The sequence below is a fragment of the Ictalurus punctatus genome, chromosome 27 (genome assembly GCF_001660625.3).
Source record: "Ictalurus punctatus breed USDA103 chromosome 27, Coco_2.0, whole genome shotgun sequence".
NCBI classification, from domain to species: domain Eukaryota; kingdom Metazoa; phylum Chordata; class Actinopteri; order Siluriformes; family Ictaluridae; genus Ictalurus; species Ictalurus punctatus.
Window position 1 is genome coordinate 12,535,837 of NC_030442.2, and position 14,199 is coordinate 12,550,035.

General features: G+C 39.9%; 1 protein-coding gene across 5 annotated transcripts in view; it reads right to left on the reverse strand.

Annotated features, from left to right (window-relative positions):
* glceb (glucuronic acid epimerase b) overlaps positions 1-14,199 on the reverse strand; it is a 71,826-nt gene that overhangs the window by 20,611 nt on the left and 37,016 nt on the right. For all 5 annotated transcript variants that reach the window (XM_017458600.3, XM_017458602.3, XM_047151478.2 and 2 more), the window contains one exon: positions 8,376-8,490. The gene's annotated coding sequence lies outside the window, so the exon portion shown is untranslated. The remainder of the gene's footprint in view (positions 1-8,375; positions 8,491-14,199) is intronic.

The window sequence follows — 14,199 nt, forward strand, 5'->3', positions numbered from 1 at the left end:
CGCATAACCAGTGATCTATCATCTTCCTCAAACTCTCTAATAATCTAGATCCAAGTTTAACATTTCCACAAGGGGATAAACAACCAATCTGCACCCAGACACGGCTCCACCACCCCCAGCTGTGCTCTTATTCTGGCACCCTGGGCTCTGGGAACACTGGGAGGTATTGTGGGCTGATAATGGTTGTCAGTAAGGGGGATAGTATGAAGCTGGCACACAGGAAGCGGGAGAAGTGAATGCCTAGCTTTCAGCACGGATGGCACCACCGGCCCCACAGATTTGCTCCAGAGACTCCACGCCTGTCCCATCCACTTAAACCAGCAGCATGCTCTCTATGCACCCAGAAATAATGCAAAGAGGGCTTGAGGCTACCGCTATGAATGCAGGCTTATGAATGCCAGAGCTTGTACTGACAGCTCCATTGTTTTCAAGACCCAATCATGTAAAATGGGAGCTTTATGGCAATCAAAACCAATTTTGCTCAAGGGAATAAAAGATCTGGAAAAGGACTCTATAATTAAAAAAAAACTTTATAATACAGTGTGAGATTGTGTAAGAGCGGAGGCCGATTACTTCTTTAGATGGAAATGTTCTTCAGAAAAATGAAGGGCGTTACAAATCTTGCCAAGGAGACACTGTATGCAGCTAAGTTAAATCTTAATACCACTCGTGTGTCTCACGGTCGCTGCGACCAGTCTTGAGGTGAAGCATGTTGCCAAGACCAAGACTGTATTAGAAACTGGATTTCAACCAGAGACTTTGGCCCTTTTTTAATAATAATAACAATAATAATAAAAAAAATAAAAAGACCTCCCAGGGCCCAGGAGAAAATGTGTCTGGTTTTGTGGTACAATTATTTGCAGCCTGTATGGTGATCTCTCCTGTCAGGACACAGCCCTTTGTCGAGGACATGTGCTAGAGTGCTGAGTTAGCATGGAGATCTGATGGCTCTTACTTTTCCAAACCCTCTCTGGTATGTTAACCGTGCAACACAGCTGCTCTCGATCCTGCAAAAGGCTGCAACTGTTGTTGCACTGGGTCTGAAAATAGACCGACTTCAGGCAAGATGGATTTTCATGGATGTCATAGTACGTGAGCATTATTAGGCAATTTCCTCGACTCTGAGGAACAACGCAAATGCTTATGCACATGACATAGTATTTCATCACTTACCTGTGGGATGTTTCAGACCGGCAATTCATTGAAAGCCTCCAGCAACAAATTGTGTCACTTAATAATCATTTAACAACAACAGACTCGAATGAGGTCCTTATTGCAAAACCACTGTATTTCTTCTCGCTCAGAACTGCCTGGGAATGCTGTATAACAACAACGAACAATGCAATGAGCATTTGAGAGAAAAAGCTTGGAAATATTACTTGGGAAAGTTAAAAATATAATGGAGATTTATGTTGCACACATTTCAGGGGCACAGCACTTACAGCAAAATTAAGCTAAGATTGGTATTGATACAGAGTGGTTACTGCTCCTGCTTTTAGCTTTACTGTGCTCACATTTTTAAAAGCCTATTTATGACACTGATGGCACTGCTGCAGCTTCAGACTAATTAACCAGAGGCTCGTTTTTAACACAATGCATCACCATCTAGGGCTTTTGTTATAAATTGAATGCAATCGTCTCAACACTCCAGCTACTTTGCTAATTCCCATTCCTTTTAAGGTTTTTAGGGCCGTTTTTTTTTTTTTCCCTTTTCTGGTCGGGGGGGGGGGGGGGGGGGGGGGGGGGGGGGGCATTGGCGTGTAAAACCAATTGAGCCAAACAAAAATAATGCGATGATTCTCATGTGCACCAAGTTGCTTGTGTGTGAGACCAGCGTGATCAGGAATTTGGTGGTCTGTGCCCTGTCGGATGCGGTTTGGTTTGCCTCAGAGGGTAAACCAATTCATTTTATTACAGTTGAGTATCAATTAATAACATCAATTTTACTGACAGTTTGTATAGTTTAGTCTTTCTAGTCTTCATCGAGATGGAAAAATAAACCTAACTGGCATTACCTGACATCACCTGTACTTTCAATATACTGTAGTCTGATGCTACATAACCCAGAAAAATACATCACATTTCCTTTGCAGTTGGCAGCAAGGTCAACAAAAATGGTGAAGGATATTCAGAAGAAGCTGTCAGGGGCGTCAGGAATGTTTCACACTCATTAGTCCGGTCCATGTATCAGAATTGGAAGACATTTTGATAATTCTGTTTCAATTGCTATTTGGTGTGTTTTCACACTGAAGATAATTGAACGAGCCAAAACACAAATAAATAAATAAATAAATAAATAAATAATCAGGGCTCGACATTAACGCTTAGGACAAGAGAATTTTTTTTTGGACGGGCAAGTGAAAGAGACCACAGAATCTAACGCAGGTTATGAAAATGAAAGGGAGAGGAAATTGATGCCTACATGGAGAGATGAATTTGACAGGTCATGGTCACAGCTCCGTACACTTGCTGTAATGTTACCGTAAACACACGTAGCTAGCTACATCGCTGCTCAGTGCAAGCATGTGTGCTATTAAGCAGTCTTTGGTAATTTTAGCCAGCATAGAAACAGAAAATTTGACATGGTGCTTGAGCATGTAACTCTTAGTGAATTTAAAGCAGCTTGATATACACTAGAAAAGTAGCTAATATTTTTATATTGTAATTTTTTAAATTTTATTTCATTTTATTTATTTATTTTTAAAGGGAAGTATTCCTTGATTATAAGTCATGTTCATTAATCAAGGGGACAAGTGCCTTCAGGCATGATCCACTTCTCTCCCACGACAAAGGAAAACGCCACCAGCACAACATGAAGACAAACATGATTAGAAAAATGAAATGTGAGTGTTTGCTTACATTTATATTTATTCACTTAGCAGACGCTTTTATCCAAAGCGACTTACAAATGAGAAAAACTTCTGCTTCTTTCCAGGATTGAAACCGTGCAGTTGCCAGCTACCATGTCACGGTTTGGTGTGCTGCGGTTTAAAGTTGAATGACTCAAGTAAGGTGACAGAACACAAAGTATATTGCTTCTAAATAATTATAGTTACACCACAATCGGAAAAATAAAAGAAGTCATCCCTTTTATTTTCTCTCCGGGCAAGTAAGTTTTTTTTTTTATTTTATTTGAACCAAGTGAATGACTAATTTACTTGCCTGAAGGACAACCACATGACCGTGCTTAATGTCAAGCCCTAAGAAGAAGAATAAAAATATAATCGGCTGAGGGGAATGTGGGGCTGGAACATTATCGTAAAAACCATTTGCTTCATTGGTCAGAAATACAACAAAGGAAAAACTGTAAATAAACCTATTTAAAAACAAAACAAAAAACAAAAACAAAACAAACAAAAAAAACCTAAAAAAACAAAATCACCTGAGCAGAGACCACAAAGCTTAATAAATGACTAGATAGTTCAAGAAAAAACTAGTTTGAGGTCAGCCACAAACTGAAATACACGTGATGTTTGGTTCACATCCTGCGGTTAGGTAAAATGTCTCTCTCACTGCAAACAAGCCACACTAGACTTTATATTCGTTATTTTGGTCCTCGTCCAAGTGTGACTGCTATATTCTCACGTGCTTAAACAAACTGCACTACCGAGGAAAACAGACTAAACGCTACATACATGAGAACAACACAGACAATGAGTAGGAATGGTGTCTCTAGAGTTTCTTTGGCAAAAGGTAGTAGCAGCCAAACACATGTTCCTAATTACGTACATCATCTGCTTTTCCAATACAGCTCGCCACTTAGACTGAAAAATACATTCTTCCTTTTGTTGACATCAAGCTCTAAACAAAAGCTTCCGGCTACTCATGAAAATACACTAACAGGAGCTTTAAAATCCGGTGCACACGGCAGATGCCGACCAACACCGACAATCACCAACTTCAACACGACGGTCATGTTCACACTGCCCCATCAGACACCAACAAACTTTTTTTTACGGACAGTCAGACTGGGTTAAAAATGGATCATCTTTTTACCACAATCAAAATTTTACAATTACTAGAGTCTTTCCGTGCTGTTCTTCACTTGAAAAGACGAAGAGTGAAATGAAATAGGTTGTGGGCGAAGCCTTGGTTGTTGCGATGTGAGAGACGGGGCGCTTTCTTACATTTATAGAGAACTGCAGACTCTGGAGAGGATGTGCAAAGATTTAAAAATTTTGCTCAGTTTGTCCAGGGGTGTAACCTAGGCTGGGCGTTCAGGGCTGTAGCCCCGGAGACGACTTCTTTATCCACAAATAATTCTCCACTTGGAGCGGTTTGTCACTACGTAACTGAAAATCACTAAAAGATGATGGCGGTGAATGGAGGCGAGGCCAAACAGACAGGGTTTACAGGAAACACATGGAAATACTCGCGTCTTATTGGCTGACAGCTCTCAAATCCACCAACGCTAGCTCACACAGTCAGTGTGAGGGGGAATAAATGGATATACGGTGTTGAAACTGAAACGCTAGCATCCTCTGAAGCTGAGCAGGAAAACAAGGTGTGGAAACGTCTATATGAATTCCAGTTTACGTGAACATGATATGACCAGAGCATAAGGACAGAATGTACTTTGCATGGCACTGTAGCAGCTAAACTCATACAGTGATAGCTTAGTTGTGCCTCCACTTGGCTAGTGACACCAAACTAGCCTAGTCTCGAGTTAGTTTTATATTTTATCACTCTTTTAGTCCTGCAAACAGCAAGAACACCCGAGGCGAGTTTTATAATAAAATAAACTAGCCCTCACATGCAAGAATTAAATAATGCATGGAAACAGCCTATTTAGAAGTGTGTGCGCCTAGCGCCTAGCACACGGGCTTTCGTTTCAATGGAGATTGCAGGGACGCTTGCCTCATCGTCATTTCAATGGTTAGTGCCCAGGTCAGATTACATCGGAGTTTGTTGGAAACTTGTACCACACCGGTCTGACATTAAACGACCTGACAGATGCCGACTGAACGTGTTCAGTCTGAAAACTAAAGCCGATGAACGCCAACAGACTCCGACTGGGTTAACATAATGATCCGACAAACCTGACAAACGTGTCTGTTGCCGTTATTCGGCGTCTGTCTGTGCAGTGTGAACCGGACTTCAGGCGTTCATATTCTAAATATTCCACTTGTCAAGTATGCCTGGATGGAACAACGGTCACAAGCTGCTCCTAGCAGACTTAACAGGTTATATATTTTTTGGACCAGAGCAGCCTGATCAGCAGAGTATGAAAACACACTCCAGCCGTGCTGTATGGCCTCAGAGCGAAATGCAGTCAGAGTGCTGGCGCTCAGGTGTGTCAGCACTAACTAAACCCCTGACATTTTCACTTCTCTTGCTCACCTCAGGAAGTGGATTGAGCAGAGTAAATCAGCTCCTCCGCTGCAGCTCTGAGGCTTATCATCACTCAAACCAGGCACAGGCCAGATGAGGCAACAAGCGTGAGGCAAAACGGAGAAAAGCCAAACACATTACTATTTTGAGAGTATCGGCAGCCTTGTTTATAATAGATCATCTGAGAAAATCGCTCCCATGTCCTGTTTGTTGGCAACCAGAATGACATTACCAGACTCATTAGTGAGACAAATTTAATACAGGCAGCCTTTTGCCAACAAGAAGCTATTGCTGGTTTGTCCACAAAACAGTCTATAATACCCTCTGACAACGCACAGATAATGCTCTTTTCAGTGCCTGTGTGTGTCACTGAGACCAATATTCATTAGAAAAGCAGTAAAGATGAGCTCCCTTATCAACAGACCCATTTAATTTGACACACACACACACAAAGTCCACTACTGTCTCTCAGTATAAGAAAGCCAGAGGGAACAAACGTACTACAGCAGATATGCTGCAAATAAAGCATTACACTTACATGAATGACAAAGTTTAGATTTTAAAAATATGTATATGTAGTAAAAAATAAAGTATATGTGGTATCATATACAGTCATGTGAAAAAACAAATACACCCCATGCAAATTGTTGGCTTTTTTGACATATGTGGACAAGCAAACATTTGATCATCTTTGAAACAGTGCCTATTAATAAAGTTGATATACTTGAACAAAACCACAAGATGAGCTTTTTATTTTTAATCATTTATTCAACAGAAATATCAATAGATTTGATATTCTTCTGTGGAAAATGTAAGTACACTTTTAGCCTCAGAAGCTAAGGAAATAACTTCTTGTAGGCATTTTACATAATTGTCCACAAGGAATTTTTGACCTCTCTTCCATGCGATATTCTTTCAGTTTCAAGATGTTTGAGGGGTTTCTTGCATGTGCTGACTGTTTTGTTGGGACGGCCAGTCCTGGACAAATTGGCAATTTTCATAGGCAAATTGCCCAGATTCATAGGCATCCACAACCTTTATTTCTGAAGGCCTTACAGAACTCTTTAGATCTTGGCATGACGACACCACACACCTCAATAACAAAGGAGACACCAGACACTAGATAGGAGAGAGGTATAAAGAAGACCGGTTCCACCTGTACTCCCTAAGCAGGTTCTAATCACTGGCACCCAATCTTCAACAAGTGATTCTAATTTTATGAATTTAAAGGTGTGAAGTAAGGGTGTACTTACTTTTTTTCCCATGTGGCTGATCTGCTTTTTGTTAATTTAAATGTCAATTTTATGTGTCATTTGATAGCATGTATTACCTTTACTAATATTCACTGTTTCAAAGAGGGTCAAATGCTTGTCCAAATATGTAAAAAAAAAAAAAAAAAAAAAAAAAAAAAAAAAAAAAAAAACCACACAACAACAAAAACAAACAGAAAAACCCACAAAACAACAATTTCCACAGAGTGTACTTATTTTTTCACTTGACTGTATGTATGTATGTATGTATGTATGTATGTATGTATGTGTATATATATATATATATATATATATATATATATATATATATATATATATATATATATATATATATATATATATATATATATATATATATATATATATATATATATATATATCTCATATGTGTAGCATAGGTCACAGATCTGCATTTATATCATGGATTTTTACAATGGTTTTCGAATGCAGATCAGCCAATCAGATTTCAGACCTGAAACGATCCATTTTTTTTTTTTTATCCAAAGTTGTTTGCCTTTAACCATTTCAAATCAAATCCTTACATGCTTTAATGTTTCAGTCTGCATGTGCATCTTCAAAAGACGCTTTTTCAGCATTACCATTAGTAGCGTAGGTCCCATTCAACTTCTTCTAGGCGCCGGTAAAGTGTTGGCACTGATGAAAATTTTTTCTCCAATATTAGCATTTAAAAACTCCGTTGCTCACTGTTTACTCTTTCAACGGTGGTAATGATGGCACGTTGCTTGAGCTGTTGTCATGGTGACAAAATGGCCCCCAAAGCTCAGACATCACTGGTTCTTCAGCTGCAGAGCAGAAGCCTTTTGATGCTGGAACTAAACTGATTTCGATGGCAGAGAACGGACTCTTTTGTCGTGGAAATTAGCAGAAACTAGCAAAGAAAAAAAAATTGCCAAGGAAAACAATCACAAGGTCTCACAAAAAAACAAACAAATAAATAAATAAAATTACAAACAGAATCATTCAAATTAGTAATGCACATTGAAACAGTGTTAAGTATCTCCTCAAGCAGCGGAAGGATGGAGAAAATTACTTTGAAGCTAATGCCTCTCATCCAATTTATCAGTAGTCAGGGGATTAGAACTGTTATTAGCAAAAAGCTTAGAATATTATGGCCTGGGAGGGAGATTAAACGCATCCCTCATCAATTGGAGACGAGAGAGAAACAAACTGCCCAATGGAGCCATTACTGCTCACGTGTCCAATTTGCACAAAAAAACTCCAAAAAAAACAAAACAAAACCCAGTTTATTTCTGTCCTAAGAACTGGATTCCAGCACCAGAACGTTTCTGAGCCACTCGCAGCCACGTAAAACACACAGCTGGAGAGTACGGCTTGGGCATGGAGAAGCAATTCATAATAGTTTCCAGTGGATGACATGTTGGAGCTGCAGGGAGTGTAAGGATTATGCTTTAATCAGACCGAGCTGCACTGCACTACACACACACACACACACACACACACACACACACACACACACACACCATGAGGCTCTCCTGACAAAGTGCCAAGCTGCACTAATGAACAGTGCTTTTAGCTCTTCTCTCCTATCGGTTTTCCTCTCTTTTTTCCCCCCTTTTCTTTGGGGAAATCTACCACAGTCTATAAAGATTAAGAGATATGGAGGCTTGAGACAGCAAGCAGAAACCATCAGTCTTTCGTTGTAGGCATCATCAGAAAACCTAAACTGCACAGCTGGAGAACAGACAGAACAGTGCAGTGTCTGAGTATGTGTGTGTGGTTCTGGCGTCTTACCCTGCTCCATTCACAAGAGAACGTGTGTGTGAGCCCTCATCTCTTGTGCCCCGTGCTTCAGGCTTCTCTGTTAGTCCATCTGGACGAATGCTCGAGTGTGTGTCCTTCTTCCAACCTGCATTGAAGCAAACGGTGGTTATCACAGTGTAAAGAAACGAAGACTGCAGAGCAACAACGTGCACGTTCATTTTACTGCCGTATTACACGACATGAAAGCACACCTTTTCAAACAACACAGCTGACCTCGTATTACATATTACTCGTATTATATATTTTAAATATACACACACAGTACTGTGCAAAAGTTTTAGGCACATGCAAAGAAAAAAAAGATGCCTTCAAAAATACTGAAATTAAATGTTTCTACATTAAAAACAACAACAACAACAACAACAACAACAACAACACTGTAAAGAGCAGTAAATATTAGTAAATGAAACAAAGACAATATTCGGTGTGACAAAAAAAAAAATTAAAAATAGAAATACTAGTCTCCGGTACAGTTAGGAAATGAGCTGTAAGTTTTATTGAGCGTCGTGCAGAACCAGTCATGGTTCTTCAGGAGACTTTGACTGTCGCACTCGCTTCTTATTTTGCAGCAAAACCCAACAACCTTCATTGTGTTTTTGTCTGAAAAGTGTCGCTTGCGTAATACGCGGCTTTCTTTAATCACAAACGTTTTTTTCTGTAACATTTCAATTTTGTGCTCGAACACTAATGTTTGGGAATCTAAAATGTTTTTTGTACCATGTTTTCAGGTTTTGTGGAGTGTTTAAATTTCATTGTAATTTTTTTTCTATTAAGACTCAGTTAATATACTAAGGTTTCTCTACTGTTTAACACGGTTATATTTTAATGTTCAGATTTTCTAATTTTTTTTATTTTATTTTTTTACCCCTTCATACTGGGTACCATAGCAATTCTTCTTTGCGTTGCTTGATTTGTCATATTATATTATAACTATATAATACCACGTACAATACAGAAGAAAACTATAAGCCTGTAAACAAACCACTATTTGTTATGCTGTGGGAGCTTTTTATCTGATTTCTCAGATTCCAGAGATGCTTTTTGTTGGTGTTTTGATTACATGAAGCACTGGAAATAAAAAAGAAAAAACAACAACAACAACAACAACAACAAGGTGTGGCTAATGTTTTAACTTCTTAATTTCTTGCAAAGTACATCACCATTACCACGCGAAGCAATATTCACCGCATGGCCCCAAAAAAGTCGCACATTAATATTTTGTTGCACCGCCTTCAGCTTTGATTATGGCATGCGTTCCTCATGGTATAGTTTCGACATCCTTATGCATCATCACATTCATTTTTGGCTGAGATCTTGTATTGAGGTCGGTGAGAGTCGAATCGCTCTGTAAAGTCTTCTCCAGCACATCCCAAACACTTTCAATGGGGTTAAGGTCAGGACTCTGTGGTGGCCTATTCAGTGTGAAAATGATTCCTCGTGCTCCCTGAACCACTCATTCACAACTTGAGCCCGATGAAGCTTGGCATTGTCATCCTGGAATATGCCTGTGCTGTCAGGGAAGAACAAAAATCTATTGATGGGATAACCTGGTCATTCAGGCACTCGGCTGACTTCATTTTATTGTCGCATAATGTTGCTGAGCCTAGACCTGACCAACTGAACAAACCCCCAGATCATAACACTGCCTCCAGAGGCTTTTCCATTGCAGCATGGTCCAGTCGTGTGTACATGTTCCTGTGAGATACACTGGTGTCCTTTGGAGGATGTCAAGCCCAGTGTTCCCAGAATAGACTCCAGATCCACTGTGATTATGACCAGGAAGTGCTCACTAAACATCAATGAATGAGCCCTTTTTGAACCATTAAGGAGTTTGTATATATGAGATCGATAGATAGATAGATAGATAGAGATAGATCTCATATTTCTTTGGAAATAAAGCTTCATAAAATGATATTTTTCCTAGATATCTACTAAATAATCACAAACCATTATCATTCAGCCAGAATAACAGCACACAATTTTTTGTCTTCCTGATGCTGACTACCCTGACCAGGAGTGATGCTACACGTTTTTACATCCAGCAATATTGACTTGAAGGCCTTAAATAGCTCGTAATCTATGGCGCAGAAACAAATACATATGTGTAATTGTGCCTATGATGAATTTACAGGCTCGTCGACAGCCAGATCATTAATGTACTGATGATCCATCAATCACAATGTGCCAGGCCTGGCTGAGCCTCTTCAGCCAGCAATTAATCTCCACCATATAACCTTCAACTAGCACCCGAGGAGAGGGTTGTTTTAGGAAAACACTGCCCTAAATCATAAAGCAGAAAGTGTTTTTTTTTTTTTTTTTTTTTTTTTTTTTTTTTTTAAAATAAATAAATTGTGTTTATTGACTTTTTGACAAAGCACTTGGTGTAAATCAGGTATTAGAAAATGTACAAGACACTGTCAGATACAAGGAACGGCAATTAGAACAGTGTTATACGAATGAAATGTGTGGGAAAAAAGTTTATGATTACACACACAGACAAGCAGATGGTTGAGTATAAATAATGAGTCTGAAATTAAAAAAATAAGGTTTAAAAACTAAACAGAGCAGCAACATTCCAGATAACTAAAAGCCTTGTTTGTTTGTTTGTTTTTTTAAACACATTTAAACCACTGTGCATGAAGAGATGACAGACCGCATCAAATCTTTATAGCAGCATTACACTGATCTTTTATTTTTTTTAAACTTTAAAATGTATATTTTATTGCTGGATTACAGACACTATAAATCATAAATGATCATGAATTGTCATCATTATAGGAAGTGTTTTCAAAGAGTCTGAAAATCACAGAACTGCTTCCTTGACCTGAACTGATGTTGGTTTAAATCCCCCCCCTCCTGTTTTATCATCCAAATTACAGCTGGCCACTGACGTAAGTATGGTTATATAGGCATTCCTGCAGGCTGCACTTAGCTAAGCTCTAGCACTGTGGAAGGGATGGAGGGGAGGAGGGAAGTGCACTTGAGGAGCGTGACATTAAACAGGCTTTTCAATCGGCCCAGCTGTCTTCAGTAGATCACACAAGCTTAAGCTCATTTCACCTTTGTGGAGCGACACGGCGAGTCCCAGGGCTGCGGTTCTGAGGCAGTGTGTTTAACGTGCACGACGTGAAGTTAAACCACTTCTCAGCAGTGAGGAAGTGGTGAAGTGGTGTGCACTGTGCAGATGCACAGACAATAAGATGTATGGCTGTGAAAGTGAACTAAGGTTTCCACACCAGTGTATTTTTTTAAGTGTGAAAACTGAACCAAAGAACCGATCCTTGGGCCTCTTAAATGGTGGTCTGGGGCTCGCTTCCAACAAACCATCAGGTGTGGAAGCACTATATGGCCAAAAATTTGTGGACACCTGACCATCACTCCTATGTGCTTGTTGAACAGACCATTCCAGGTATAGTCCCTTTGCTGTTATAATAACCTTCACTCCACAGGGAAGGCTTTCCAATAGATTTTGGTATGTGGCTGTGGGGATTTGTGATCATTCAGCCACAAGAGCATTAGTGAGGTCAGGGAGTGATGTTGATTGATGAGGAGGTCTGGGGTGCAGTCAGAGTTCTAGTTCAACCAACACAAAGGTGTTCAGTGGGGTTGAGGTGCAAGCCACTAGAGTTCTTCCACTCCAACCTTGGCAAACCATATCTTCATAGAGCTTGCTTTGTGAACAGGAGCACTGTCATGCAGGAACAGGTTTGGGCTTCTTAATTCCATTGAAGGGAAATTGCAATGCTACAGCATACAAAGAAATCCTATACAATTTTCCTAAAGTGCTTCCAGGTTTGTGGCAGAACCACATGTGGGTGTGATGGTCAGGTGTCCACATACTTTTGGCCACAGTGCGGATGGAACATCTTACTGATATTTAAAAAGACTTTCATCGGACTGGACCACTTAATTAGATTGCCATTGTGATGCAGATGCTTGCACTGAGAGCATCTTAAAAAAACAAACAAAAAAACCCCGCATGACACATGCCAGCATGGCTAAAAGTCTTCTTATAGGTTAAACAGCTCATTGTTTGCAGGAAAACCTACATGAGGATCCAAAACACATTATTCTTCACCACTTAAGTGTTAGTACCAAAGGAATATCATAAACAGCAAATGGATGAAACTACCAGCACAAAAGTGACGTGCTGTATGGAACTGCACACACACGATTCACGGGAGGAATTCTTTTATGTGGAAGCTATTAGACCCAAGTAAAAAAAAAAAAAAAAAAAAAAAAAAAGAAGATGCTAAAGCCACCCACCATCACCCTGTTCAAAGTGATCAATATTACAAAAATATCCTGTTTGCAAGCCAGAGCACTGCTTTACTCCTCTAGAATGTGTATGCATTTGATCATAAAGACAAAGAGAACACACACACACACACACACACACACACACACACACAGACAGACGATAGCAAAGCTTAGATACTGTTCGAAAGATTTGATCAGACATACCAGCACAGCAAGAGAATGTTATAACAGAAGCAAGTCAGAAGAAAAACAGTGTGTGAAAACTCATTGGCATTGCTCGCGTGGCAATTCTCTGAGGATAACTAGCTCTGGTATGTACATCTGGAGGAACAGGGGGAGTTGAAATGGCACTGCAAGGCAGATCTTGCACACTAACAGGACTGAGCATGCTGTAATGATCAAGGCCAGGACACGGGGAGTAGAGGACCTTGAACAATAACAAGCACAGCAGCCATTTAAGACATATGACAAAAATTTACAAGAAAATTACAAAAAATTACAAACCAACTTGCAGAGCTAAGTGAAAAAAAAAACTAAATAAATAAGACCAAAAATGCATTATGACACTGGTTAAGGCAGTGTCGAAGATGATGGTCTGTAGAAATAATGTGTGGTGTGGTGTGTGTGTGTGAGAGAGTGAGTGTGTGTGTGAGAGAGTGAGTGTGTGAGAGAGAGAGAGAGAGAGAGAGAGAGAGAGAGAGAGAGAGAGAGAGAGAGAGAGAGAGAGAGAGAGAGAGAGAGAGATGTAGGGCATCTGTTCTGCAGCTGCAGTCATGTTCCTCACACTATCTGTGCCAACTATGGTAACTGTCTCCAGTACTTTGAAAAGAAAACATGAGAAAGTCTGCATGCTGAAGCATTTTTTGGATTTAGCAGTCAGAGCACACGAGTGGCTTTGTGGTCATTCTTAGCAGCCATTGTGCAGTTAAATTCTGTATTTTATAATACTGCATCTGCCTACATGCACAAGAGACAAGCTAAGATTAGCGTAATCGACAACAAATCTCATTTCAAGTGGCGTAAGCCCTACATGGAACGTCCGTTTGTTGTGCCTTCCGGTGACAAGCAACCAACTTCCTGTTTACACTTGTATGCACATGCCCAGTGTGCACGAATGGTCATGTGACCTGCGTGTAGTGTGAACGGAGATCGTTTCTGAAACACAGCGGGAACGCTGGTGTGGACGAGGATCGTTTTCGTTTTAAAACAGAAACGCACTAGTGTAAACGGGGCCTTAGTTGTGCTGTTCATTTCTTCTCTGTTCCAATGTCATTGTGGAGAGGTGTGAATCGTTTGCCCAGCAGGGTACTCGCACCCCTCCCCATTCCCATCACGCTGCTCACCAGCAGCTAAACAGAGTCACGATACTCTACACACAGAAACCCAACAGAGTTCTGATTAATCTTATACCAGACTTTCAGCGATAAAATAATTCATTTGTTTATACCGATAGAAAATATGTCAATATTCCAACACCAGTGTATTGTAAGAACGGGTTAAACAATACATCTTTGTCTGTTTCATATTAGACTTG